We start from the raw sequence: 13,098 nt of genomic DNA on the forward strand, positions 1-13,098 counted from the left end.
CTGGGCTTTTGTTTGTTGGAAGATTTTTAATCACAGTTTCAATTTCAGTGCTTGTGATTGGTCTCTTCATATTTTCTATTTCTTCCTGATTCAGTCTTGGCAGGTTGTGCATTTCTAAGAATTTGTCCATTTCTTCCAGGTTGTCCATTTTATTGGCATAGAGTTGCTTGTAGTAATCTCTCATGATCTTTTGTATGTCTGCAGTGTCAGTTGTTACTTCTCCTTTTTCATTTCTAATTCTATTGATTTGAGTGTTCTCCCTTTTTTTCTTGATGAATCTGGCTAATGGTTTATCAATTTTGTTTATCTTCTCAAAGAACCAGCTGTTAGTTTTATTGATCTTTCTATTGTTTCCTTCATTTCTTTTTCATTTATTTCTGATTTGATTTTTAGGATTTCTTTCCTTCTGCTAACTTTGGGGGTTTTTGTTCTTCTTTCTCTAATTGCTTTAGGTGCAAGGTTAGGTTGTTTATTCAAGATGTTTCCTGTTTCTTAAGGTAGGATTGTATTGGTATAAACTTCCCCCTTAGAACTGCTTTTGCTGCATCCCATAGATTTAGGGTCCTCATGTCTCCATTGACATTTGTTTCTAGGTATTTTTTGATTTCCTCTTTGATTTCTTCAGTGATCACTTCGTTATTGAGTAGTGTATTGTTTAGCCTCCATGTGTTTGTATTTTTTACAGACCTTTTCCTGTAACTGATATCTAGTCTCATAGCGTTGTGGTCGGAAAAGGTACTTGATACAATTTCAGTTTTCTTAAATTTACCAAGGCTTGGTTTGTGACCCAAGATATGATCTATCCTGGAGAATGTTCCATGAGCACTTGAGAAAAATGTGTATTGTGTTGTTTTTGGATGGAATGTCCTATAAATATCAATTAAGTCCATCTTGTTTAAGGTATCATTTAAAGCTTGTGTTCCTTATTTATTTTCATTTTGGATGATCTGTCCATTGGTGAAAGTGGGGTGTTAAAGTCCCCTACTATGAATGTGTTACTGTCGATTTCCCCTCTTATGGCTGTTAGTATTTGCCTTATGTATTGAGGTGTTCCTATGTTGGGTGCATAAATATTTACAATTGTTATATTTTCTTCTCGGATCAATCCCTTGATCATTATGTAGTGTCTTTCTTTGTCTCTTGTAATAGTCTTTATTTTAAAGTCTATTTTGTCTGATACGAGAATTGCTACTCCAGCTTTCTTTTGGTTTCCATTTGCATGGGATATCTTTTTCCATCCCCTTACTTTCAGTCTGTATGTGTCTCTAGGTCTGAAGTGGGTCTCTTGTAGACAGCATATATATGGGTCTTGTTTTTGTATCCATTCAGCCAATCTGTGTCTTTTGGTTGGGGCATTTAGTCCGGTTACATTTAAGGTAATTATTGATATGTATGTTCCTATTCCCATTTTCTTAATTGTTTAGGGTTTGTCATTGTAGGTCTTTTCCTTCTCTTGTGTTTCCTGTCTAGAGACGTTCCTTTAGCAGTTGTTTAAAGCTGGTTTGGTCGTGCTGAACTCTCTCAGCTTTTGCTTGTCTGTAAAGGTTTTAATTTCTCCGTCAAATCTGAATGAGATCCTTGCTGGGTAGAGTAATCTTGGTTGCAGGTTTTTCTCCTTCATCACTTTAAATATGTCCTGCCAGTCCCTTCTGGCTTGCAGAGTTTCTGCTGAAAGATCAGCTGTTAACCTTATGGGGATTCCCTTGTCTGTTATTTGTTGTTTTTCCCTTGCTGCTTTTAATGTTTTCTTTGTATTTAATTTTTGACAGTTTGATTAATATGTGTCTTGGCGTGTTTCTCCTTGGATTTATCCTGTATGGGACTCTCTGTGCTTCCTGGACTTGATTAACTATTCCTTTCCCATATTAGGGAAGTTTTCAACTATAATCTCTTCAAATATTTTCTCAGTCCCTTTCTTTTTCTCTTCTTCTTCTGGAACCCCTATAATTCGAATGTTGGTGTGTTTAATGTTGTCCCAGAGGTCTCTGAGACTGTACTCAGTTCTTTTCAGTCTTTTTTCTTTATTGTGCTCTTCAGTAGTTAGTTCCACTATTTTATCTTCCAGGTCACTTATCTGTTCTTCTGCCTCAGTTATTCTGCTATTGATCCCTTCTAGAGTATTTTTAATTTCATTTATTGTGTTGTTCATTGTTGTTTGTTTCATCTTTAGTTCTTCTAGGTCCTTGTTAAATGTTTCTTGCATTTTGTCTATTCTATTTCCAAGGTTTTGGGCCTTCTTTACTATCATTATTCTGAATTCTTTTTCAGGTAGACTGCCTATTTCCTCTTCATTTGTTAGGTCTGTGGGTTTTTATCTTGCTCCTTCATCTACTGTGTGTTTTTCTGTCTTCTCATTTTGCTTATCTTACTGTGTTTGGGGTCTCCTTTTTGCAGGCTGCAGGTTCGTAGTTCCCGTTGTTTTTGGTGTCTGTCCCCAGTGGCTAAAGTTGCTTCAGTGGGTTGTGTAGGCCTCCTTGTGGAGGGGACTAGTGCCTGTGTTCTGGTGGATGAGGCTGGATCTTGTCCTTCTGGTGGGCAGGTCCACGTCTGGTGGTGTGTTTTGGGGTGTCTGTGGACTTATTATGATTTTAGGCAGCCTCTCTGCTAATGGGTGGAGTTGTGTTCCTTTCTTGCTAGTTGTTTGGCATTGGGTATCCAGCACTGTAGCTTGCTGGTCGTTTAGTGAAGCTGGGTGCTGGTGTTGAGATGGAGATCTCTGGGAGATTTTCGCCGTTTGATATTATGTGGAGCTGGGAGGTCTCTTGTGGACCAGTGTACTGAAGTTGGCTCTCCCACCTCAGAGGCACAGCACTGACTCCTGGCTGCAGCACCAAGAGCCTTTCATCCACATGGCTCAGAATAAAAGGGAGAAAAAGTAGAAAGAAAGAATTAGTAGAAGTAGGAAGAAGGAAAAAAAGAAAGAAGGAAAGAAAGAAAGAAAGGGACGAAGGAAGGAAGGAAGGAGGGAAGGAAGGAAAAAAAGAAGATAAAGTAAAATAAAATAAAGTGAGAAAATATAATAAAGGTATGAAAATAAAAAATTATTAAGAAAAAAATTAAAGACAAAAAACGGACGGATAGAACCCTAGGACCAATGGTGGAAGTAAAGCTATACAGACAAAATCTCACACAGAAGCATACACATACACACTCACAAGAAGAGGAAAAGGGGAAAAAATCATAAGTCTTGCTCTCAAAGTGCACCTCCTCAATTTGGGATGATTCATCGTCTAAAGGCGGGAGGGAAGGAAAGAAAGAAAGAAGATAAAGTAAAATAAGTTATTAAAAAATAATTATTAAAAATAAAAAATACAAAAAACAAAAAAAACCCCGGATGGATAGAACCCTACGATAAATGGTGGAAGCAAAGCTATACAGACAAAATCTCACACAGAAGCATACACATACACACTCACAAAAAGAGGAAAAGGGGGGAAAAAAATCATAAATCTTGCTCTCAAAGACCACTTCCTTAATTTGGGATGATTCATTGTCTATTCAGGTATTCCACAGATGCAGGGTACATCACGTTGATTGTGCAGCTTTAATCCGCTGCTCCTGAGGCTGCTGGGAGAGATTTCCCTTTCTCTTCTTTGTTCCCACAGCTCCCAGGGGCTCAGCTTTGGATTTGGGCCCGCCTCTGCATGTAGGTCGCCAGAGGGCGTCTGTTCTTCGCTCAGACAGGACGGGGCTAAAGGAGCTGCTGATTCAGGGGCTCTGGCTCACACAGGCCGCGGGGAGGGATGGGTAAGGAGTGCGGGGTGGGCCTGCGGCGTCAGAGGCCTGCGTGACGTTGCACCAGCCTGAGGCGCGCCGTGCGTTCTCCCGGGACCCTGGCAGTGGCGGGCTGCACAGGCTCCCCGGAAGGGGGGTGTGGAGAGTGACCTGTGCTCGCACACAAGCTTCTTGGTGGCGGCAGCAGCAGCCTTAGCGTCTCATGCCTGTCTCTGGGGTCCGCGCTGTTAACGGCGGCTCGCGCCCGTCTCTGGAGCTCCTTTAAGCAGCGCTCTTAATCCCCTCTCCTCGCGCACCAGGAAACAAAGAGGGAAGATAAAGCCTCCTGCCTCTTCGGCAGGTCCAGACTTTTCCTGGCCAGCCGTGGCGCACTAACCCCCTGCAGGCTGTGTTCACGCCACCAACCCCAGTCCTCTCCCTGCGCTCCGACCGAAGCCCGAGCCTCAACTCCCAGCCCCACCCGCCCCGGCGGGTGAGCAGACAAGCCTCTCGGCCTGGTGAGTGCCGGTCGGCCCTGATCCTCTGTGCGGGAATCTCCCCGCTTTGCCCTCCACATCCCTGTTGTTGTGCTCTCCTCCGTGGCTCCGAAGCGTCCCCCCTCCGCCACCCGCAGTCTCCGCCGGCGAGGGGGCTTCCTAGTGTGTGGTAACCTTTCCTCGTTCACGGCTCCCTCCCACTGGTGCAGGTCCCGTCCCTATCCTTTTGTCTCTGTTTATTCTTTTTTCTTTTGCCCTACCCAGGTACGTGGGGGGTTTCTTGCCTTTTGGGAGGTCTGAGGTCTTCTGCCAGCGTTCAGTAGGTGTTCTGTAGGAGTTGTTCCAGTTGTAGATGTATTTCTGGTGTATCTGTGGGAAGGAAGATGATCTCCGCGTCTTACTCTTCCACCATCTTCCCGGAAGCCCCCAACTATATATTATTTAGTTCTGAAAAACGGATAATAAGCACACAGCCAGGGAAGAAAAGGATAATATTGCTACTGTAAGGTGACAGCTCCCAGGAGATGATTTACTGAATGTCTCTGACTTCGGCTTTCCTGCAAGTTTACAGTGGGCAAGGGCGTCAATGAGTCTTGGGAAAATTGGACCAACTACTGTTGTGTAGGTCTGGAAGGCCAGAAAGAATGTGGTAACAGGGACTGGCTTGCTCTGTGTTTTCTGCTTCTCAGCTTGTTGTGGCGTACCATCTAGCTGTCAGAGGTAGGTAGCACTTATTCTTTGGGGTTAAGCCAATTCCAGGCTTCACAGCATGCAGGGCAGAGCAGAAACAGAACAAACTGGGCCAGACTCATCTGACATTCTCAGGTTTAAAACAAACATGATAGGATTGCAAACACCATCTTGGAGATAGGTCTCAGCCTACTCTCTTTAGTCATGTTGCTCCAGTCTGGACTTGCTGCCCTGTATTTTCTGATCTCCCTTCTCTGTTGTCCTGGAATTTCCTTTGTCTCACCTGTGTTGAGTCTCCTGTTTCCTGCATTTCATTTCTGTCACTTTATTGTGCTTTCTAGTTGTGGTCGCACATCCTTCAGTGGCTTCCTGAGAAAGGGTCTATAAGGGATAAAACTGTTGAAACTTGACCGGTTGGGCATAAAATATTAACAGGGGAAACATTTCCCCCCAGGATTTTGGAGACATTGTTCCATTGTTTGTACTTCCAATGTTGGTATTTGAAAGTCCAGAGACAGTGATTTTTTTGTCCTTCGTATGTTTCTGTTCCCCCTCGCTAGAAGCTTATTGAATCTTCTTTTTATCTTTGCTGTTCTGAAATTTTACAGTGGTGCCCCTTGTTGTAGGTCTATTTTCATTCATTTTGCTTAGCCCTTAGCCCATTCAGTCTTTTTTTTTTTTTTTTTTGCGGTACTCAGGCCTCTCACTGTTGTGGCCTCTCCCATTGCGGAGCACAGGCTCCGGACGCGCAGGCTCAGCGGCCATGGCTCACGGGCCCAGCCGCTCCGCGGCATGTGGGATCCTCCCGGACCGGGGCACGAACCCGTGTCCCCTGCATCGGCAGGCGGACTCTCAACCACTGCGCCAACAGGGAAGCCCCCATTCAGTCTTTAAACTTAAAGCCTTCAGTATTTCATTACTATCTCCTCCTCTCCATCTTCTTTTTCATTGTACTTTATGGATATCACGCCTCATAATCTGATTGTGGTAGGCCAAAAAATGCCCCCAGCGCAACTTGCCCATGTCCTAATCCCCAGAATCTGTGAATGGTACTTTATGTGGCAAAAGGAACTTTGCAAATGTGATTAAGAATAACGAGATGAGATTATCCTGAATTATCCTCGTGGGTTCAATGTAATCACAGGGTCCTGTTAAGAAGGAAGCAGGAAATTAAGTAGTAGATGTGATAATGGAAGCAAGAGTGATGCAAGGAGGAGGTCACAGGCCAAGGAATGTAGGCAGCCTCCAGAAGCCAGAAAAAGCAGTATGGAAACAGATTTGCCTCTAGCACCTCAGGAAGAAGCATGACCCTGCCAACACCTTGGTTTTGGCCTAGTGAAACTCATTTCAGACTACTGACCTCCAGAACTGAAAGATAATAAGTTAGTGTTGTTTAAGCCACCAAGTTTGTGGTAATACGTTACAGCAGCAATAGGAAACCAATAACTGATCCTCTGATTTTCATCTCTGTTTTTTAATTATTTGTCTTTTTAGTATTCTTATTCTGGGAGACTGCGTTAACTTTAAAAAAATGTTCCCCACTTCTGCTAAATTATTCTTTTTGTTATCATCTTAGTTTCTAAGAACCTACGTTCTCTCAATGTTTCCTTTTTAAAAAAGAACATCATTGTTATGTTTCATGGATGTATGGACTGCGTTATCTCTTTTTTTATTAATGATAGTTTTGTTCTAGTTTTTTTTTTTTTTTTTTTTTTTGGCTGCAAGGTATGTTTCCTCCAAACTGCTTTTATTTGATTGATTGTGCTTAGTCTGTTTTCTTCTCTGTTAGAGGCTTTGCTAAGCTGTCTGGTAATCTTTGGCTGTCTGATCATGATTGAGAGCGAGACACTGAAAGGCTAATTGGAACTGCTGAGTATCTGTGTAGGAAGATTGTCCTGTGTATCGTAGGATGATTAACAGCACCCTTGGCCTCTCTTTACTAGACACCAGCCACACCCCTCCAGTCTTGACAATCAAAAATGTTTCCAGACATCGCCAGATATTCCCTGGGAGCAAAGTCATCCCAAAGGAGAACAACTATTCTAGGACAATGTGAGTGCTTCCCGTTAGTTGGGGGAGCTCCCAATGTCATTATTTTCAGGTTTTTCCTTCTGGGCAGGTCAGATTCCTCAGAAAAGGGTCTTCCAGTCCCCTGCTTGGAGGGCAGAGGTTTGACTGCCAGTGGTCTGGTGGCTAGTTGGAGAAGAAGCCTGAGATCTGTACTATTAAGCTGTTTCAGGGAGAGTGAATCAGAAAGTTTTATCACAAAAGAAGTGTTGCCAGAGGGAGCAGAGCACTAAGTACATCAGCACATCACTGCCTTTAAGCTCCCTTGAGATGCTGGAGATAGAAGGGACAGAAGGGTGACCCGCAGGCAGTACTCATAGCCTCCAGGGACTCTCATACCATCCTTTTCCTACTGAGATTAATATGGTTTAGAGATTCCAGAATTAGTAATGTAGAGGGCCACTGTTAGAGAGCCAAGTTTATCTTTTACATAATAGGCTTTTTCTTTTTTTTACATAAATTTCACTTTATTTAAAACATATGAACGAGGGTATTTCAGATCACACTAAACATAATAAATATATAACTTGCTTTGTTAAAAATCTGCAGTATACCTTCAAGGAAAGGCTAAACTTCCAATGCCAACTATATATGAGACAAAATTAAATATTTACAATAATCAGTTTCCTAAAAGTGGTATTTTTAATACCTATAAGAGGAAACTCATTCTAGTGCTTTGTTTCCATCGAAACGTCTATACATTCCTTTATTCACAGAACCAGGTGCTTCTGTTACTAAAAATACATATCCAAAGCTTTTATATCCTTCTAAATAGATTTAACATTTTAGCTCTTTGGGGGAGGAACAGGGAAGTCCAGACAACACAGACCATCTTAAATTATTAGAGATGTTTCAACTCAGATGGGAAATTCGATGAACATGTTAATGATAAAACACCCTGTTTCAACTCAGATGGGAAATTCGATGAACATGTTAATGATAAAAAAGAAAAATCCCAGTTCACATGTCTAAGGTAAGTCATCCTTCTCTACGTGAGCATTTGCGTGGGTCGAGGAGCATCCATTACAGCAAACTTCCGGTGATCCAGACCTTGATACCACGCTCCACTTCTGATTTGTACATTCTCTTCCAACTTGACATGGCTTAGATTCTTCAGGGGTTATATTTAGTACATTGATTGAACTATGTTCAGATACACAGGCACGTGTCTGGCAAAAGTCGGAAGTAGAAGGAGAAGCAGGAAGAGATTTAATAAGTTTAGACTTGCAAACTGGAGACCCAGTAGGCACACCGTGAGGTTTCTTTTGCCATGGCCTCGAGTGTACTGTAGGGTTGTCTCGATCCGAACTTCCTGAGAACGCACTGAAAAGTTTCACATTTTCTGAGCTCTGGTGGTCCTAGGTAGTCATATTTAAAAACTGTTGATTTACCCAACTGGCTCTTTCTTCTTCAAATGCCTTTCTCTCCAATCCTAGGCGAATAGCTGCTTCTGTAAAGCTTAGTCTTTCTTTCTCGAAATTCTTCTTTTGCTCTTTAAATAGGGACCGTTCTTCTTTGAGGCGTTCCTTTTCTTCCAACAAGTAACAGTCTTGTAGCAGTGAAGTGGTGTCATCATCACATGCAGTAGCGAGCTGCTGCTGTAGAAGTTGCTGCCGAGTTTTAATAATTTCTTTACACTGTTGAATTTCTAACTCAAGTTTTTTCAGTTTCTTGTTCGTGGTCTTGTCGTGAGATTACATCTTCATCATTAAAACCTTCTAGGTGTACCTTTGAAACTTGGTTATCAAGTTTTTTCTACGTGACTTTTCAAAATTCTCTACTGTTTTCTGATGCTGTTGGTAAGCTGCTCTCTCACAGTTGCACAGGAAAGGTGAAACGCACTCTCTCTATTCAGTTCCCCAGCATCTTCAGTATCAGGGATAACAGTTCCTGTACTATCATCTGCTCTTTCTCTAGGTTTCTGCTTTTGGGGAGAAAGAAGAGAGATTATTTCCTTTTTCATTTGCTGAAAAACCTTCTTAAGCTCAGCATTTTCCATTAGGATTTGTTTCTGACAATATTCAAGAGAATTTTTTACATTTCATCTTCATTCCTGGCTTCAGTTTTACCCATCCTCCAGGAGCCTCTTTTTCCATCAGCTCTCCCCACTTAATTTAAAACTTCCATAGCTATTTTTTTATCCTTCTTGTTCATAACAAGTTGATGTAGACGTTCCTTTAGTTTATTATATTCACGCTCTTTTCTCTTCATATCATGATTATATTGAGTAGCTTGACTTACAATGATATTTTGTAATTTCTGCACCTCATCTTTCTCCTTTTTCAGTAGCTGATGCAAATTCCTGTTCTTGCATTGTAACTGTCTGTCTGTCTCCTGAAGACCAATCATTTCTGTCCTGGAGGTTTCCAGTTGTTCCTTAAGTTTTGCATAGCAGTTCTGCAGATGGTCCATATCGCTTCCCAGTTTCAGATTCTGTGTTTCCACATTTTTCTGGGCTGGAAGTTTCTTCTGCTGAGTACAAGTAGCTCATTCATACAATTTAAAACAGCAAGTATATTTAATTCTCTCTTTGTCTCTTTACCTTTGGATTCTTCATATAATGAAGGAAAACCGAAAGTAGTCAATTCCTGATCAAGATATGAAATACTTTGTTCAATATTCTGTTATGTGCAGAAGGCACTAAAAAAAAGTGCACATTTTTTGATAAAGGTATTGAAGAACATAGCACTTGCTGTGAGTATAAATTTGATGGAGACATCTTTGTTTCTGAGGTATATTGAGAGATATTTTTGCTTTCTGAAGACAGACCTCGATCTGTAACAGTCATCCAATCTCCCATAGCAATCGCCAGAGCCAGGATACCTGAGGAACCAGTTCAGCGGTGAAACATTCAGCCCAGCTGCTTTCACTCTACTCTGTAGGCATCACGGCCCCTGGGTGCGGCGGAGACGCACCGCTTGGCTGTCCTAGACCTGCTCGCGCAGCTCCGAGGGTCCACACAGGCAGCCTACATAATAGACTTTCTTAAGGTGTGCAGTTCATCCAGTGGAGACCTTGACCCAAGATACTGAACTCCTTGCTAGATTCTGTTAGTGCCCCCACACAGTTCAAAGTCCTGAAGTTAGCATTCAGCTTTCATACATTCACTTATTCCTCCTGTCTTCAGTGTAGTACCTCCATCCTCAACCTGCCCATCTCACCTCCTGTACTCCACTCCAGAAATCATCTGTGTTAAAAGACTCTCCAGAGGATAGATGTTCAGAAATCTGGAGGTGTTGGGGAGAGGATCTGGGAATCTGATTTCACTCATTTCTCTTTATGCTCTTCCTTCCCTTTCACCCAAGATTTGGAGGTATCTGGTCCTGAGTCTTTTAAGGATTTTCAGAGTAAATTACTTTGGTTCTCAGCTCTCACAACCACTGGCTACAACTCAGCTTTTGGGGGTTGGTTAAATCCTTTACCATAGTTCCCTTTGCTTTCCAGCTTCCAAAATTTTGTTACTGTTGTCTCCTTTCCTCTTCTTCCTGTCCTTGTTATTTTATGTCTTTTTTTTTTTAAGTATTTTTCACTGGGGTTTTGGGAGGAAACAAAATTTGATACATGTATTCCATCCACCATCTTAAAATAGGACGCCATACTTTTATTGATTTATAAAGTTAGATCATGGATCTCCTCCTGACCTGCTTTATGAGCTGAATGCTCCCAGTTTTCTTTAGTTTGGTGCCTTCCATAGCAGTTTTTGTGATCTCCTGCCTCACTTGAATTGCTATTCTTTGCTATTGTGTCTTTGGGAAAGTTAATTAACTACAACTGGAACATGATACCTAGGATAAGGTCATCCATCGTTTAATACAAGTGAAGCACCAAACTAACCATTTTATTTTTGGCTATTAATGTTGCCTGCATTACCTGGAAGAAGTGATTCTGTTATTAGTTATGATTCCTATCATTTTGGAGTATCTTTTAGTTGAAAAGATCTAAATATTCCTTGAACTCCCATGGACTTCAAGACTGCCAAGGCTAAGCTTTAAAATTGAGAACAATCAATTTTCCAATTCCTGCCAAGAGCAATTCTTGGGAGATGATTAAGGGTCAGCATGGCATATTAACACTGTTGATCTAAAACAAAGCTAATAATTTTCTTCCTTTACCCAATGTCCCAGTCAGTGTTCTTAAGTTAATAATGTCAGCTTCCTAAAAGGACATTAGAGTCTTTATATTTTCCATTTGTGAGATATAATTTAATTTGATTTTAGCAAGCAGCATTTGAATTTCCATTGCACAGGGTGGTACTAACTAAATGATAATACAAGTCATATTAAATCTCTTATATTTGGGCATTAGGAAGATGATCTGGGTACCACAATAGGATATTATACTTTAGATAGCATATTGGTTTTCTGGGTACCTTTTACAAATAACCACCAACATAGTGGCTTAAACAACTCAAATGTATTATCTCACAGTCCTGTAGGTCAGAAGTCTGACACAGATCTCAATGGGCTAAAATCAAAGTGTCTCCAGGCTGCATTCCTTTGCAGAGGCTTTAGAGAAGAATAATTTCCTGCTCATTAGGGTTGTTGATAGAATTCAGTTTCTTGCATTTGAGGGAATGAAGTCCCCATTTTGTTGCTAGTTATAAACTGAAGGCTGTTCCCAACTTCTAGAGGCCACCACATTCCTTGGCTTGTGGCCCCCTCCTTCCTTTTTCAAAGCCAGCAGCAGTGGGTCGAGTTCTCATGTTGAATCTCTCCCAACGCTTCCATCTCATCGCTCTCTGACCACAGTCGGGAAAGAGTCTCCAATTTTAAGGACGCACCTGAGTAGATTGGGTATCTCCCAATGATCCAGGATAATCTCCCCATCTTAAGGTCAATAGTCTTAATCATATCTACAAAGTCTATTTTGCCATGTAAGGTTCTGGGTGTCAAGGTATGGACATCTGTGGGCAACCATAATCCTGCCTACCATGTACATTAGATAACAGTTCTGTAACTAAAAATGGAATTATTTAGAATTGGCAGCTTGAAAACTCAAGGTAAAAAGGGTCTAAAAAAGTGTTCTATCATTTGCTTAAATTGTTAAATGGTGGGTTGCAGAAACACAACCAGCTTTTGACAGCATTTCTTCTCCTCCCCAAATTTGGTTATTTTATTTTTGCTTTAATCTTTATTTAATCTTTGGTTAGGATTCTTCAGAATAACAAAGACTGTACTTTTGTCCATTTGTAAATAATGACTGCATCTACCCCCACCCCCCACCCCCCCGGCAAAGTGACAGCTATTGCAATGGGGCAGATGAAAATGGGAGATTTTCTTCTTGCTATTCTTATAGCAAAACACTGCCATTTAAATGGAAACCAAATTAAAACAGAGATACTAGATAGTTTAAGAGGCAAATGTTGCCTTTCTTTGCTATCTCGTACCCATAAACTTCAGCGTGTGATCTGTAGACAGACTGGCAATATTGTCTACTGTCTTTTATCATCCTCCCAAAAGCAGTTGATTATCTTGGAAGGGCTTCAAAAGCAATTAAGAAAATCCCTTATGTCAAGTTACGTTTCAGACAGGATAAATTAGATGTATGGGGAAATGTCCTGATAAAGTACTCGAGAAATAATGAATCTGTGTACAATTTGTAATTGCTCCTACAAAAAAGTTAGAGGCTGTTAACCTGAGACTGGACGCTCAGAGATGGTTTTTTAAATTTCTCATTACAAATGCAAATGCCTTATGAAATTGAGCCCAGAGCATTTTTAAATGTCCAAAATGTAATTCAAAACATTGTTTATTACATTTCTGTCCTGGCTCTTTACCGCATCACAAGCTTCTTTGTAAACGCTGATTTTTAAGCCAGGGGGTCTGAAAAAATGAAATGGATGGCAATGAAAAAATGGCCGATTTCACTCACTAATGTGGAACAGGTCCTAAAGGGCAGCTCTGCTCCAGAATGAAGGGTGAGGGTTAGCACCAATGCCACAAAAGGATGGTGATGGATGGTGATTGAAAAGACGTTGATTTGTTAATTGTCCATGAGATTATTGCGTTTGGTTTCCACTTTATGCATTAAAGATAGACAGATGATCTTCAATCTCCATAACCCCATCCCTGTGACTCCAGAACAATACAGGCTCCATGGATGGCCCATAACGAGTTAGTGGGGACAGAGA

The 13,098-nt window shown here is 41.3% G+C and overlaps 1 pseudogene; it reads right to left on the bottom strand.

Moving 5' to 3' along the window:
* Window positions 1–7,936: 7,936 nt before the first annotated feature.
* LOC115844264 (afadin- and alpha-actinin-binding protein pseudogene) lies at window positions 7,937–9,814 on the bottom strand (annotated as a pseudogene).
* Between the last annotated feature and the right edge of the window lie 3,284 nt (window positions 9,815–13,098).

This window comes from Globicephala melas, chromosome 3 (assembly GCF_963455315.2).
Source record: "Globicephala melas chromosome 3, mGloMel1.2, whole genome shotgun sequence".
NCBI lineage: Eukaryota > Metazoa > Chordata > Mammalia > Artiodactyla > Delphinidae > Globicephala > Globicephala melas.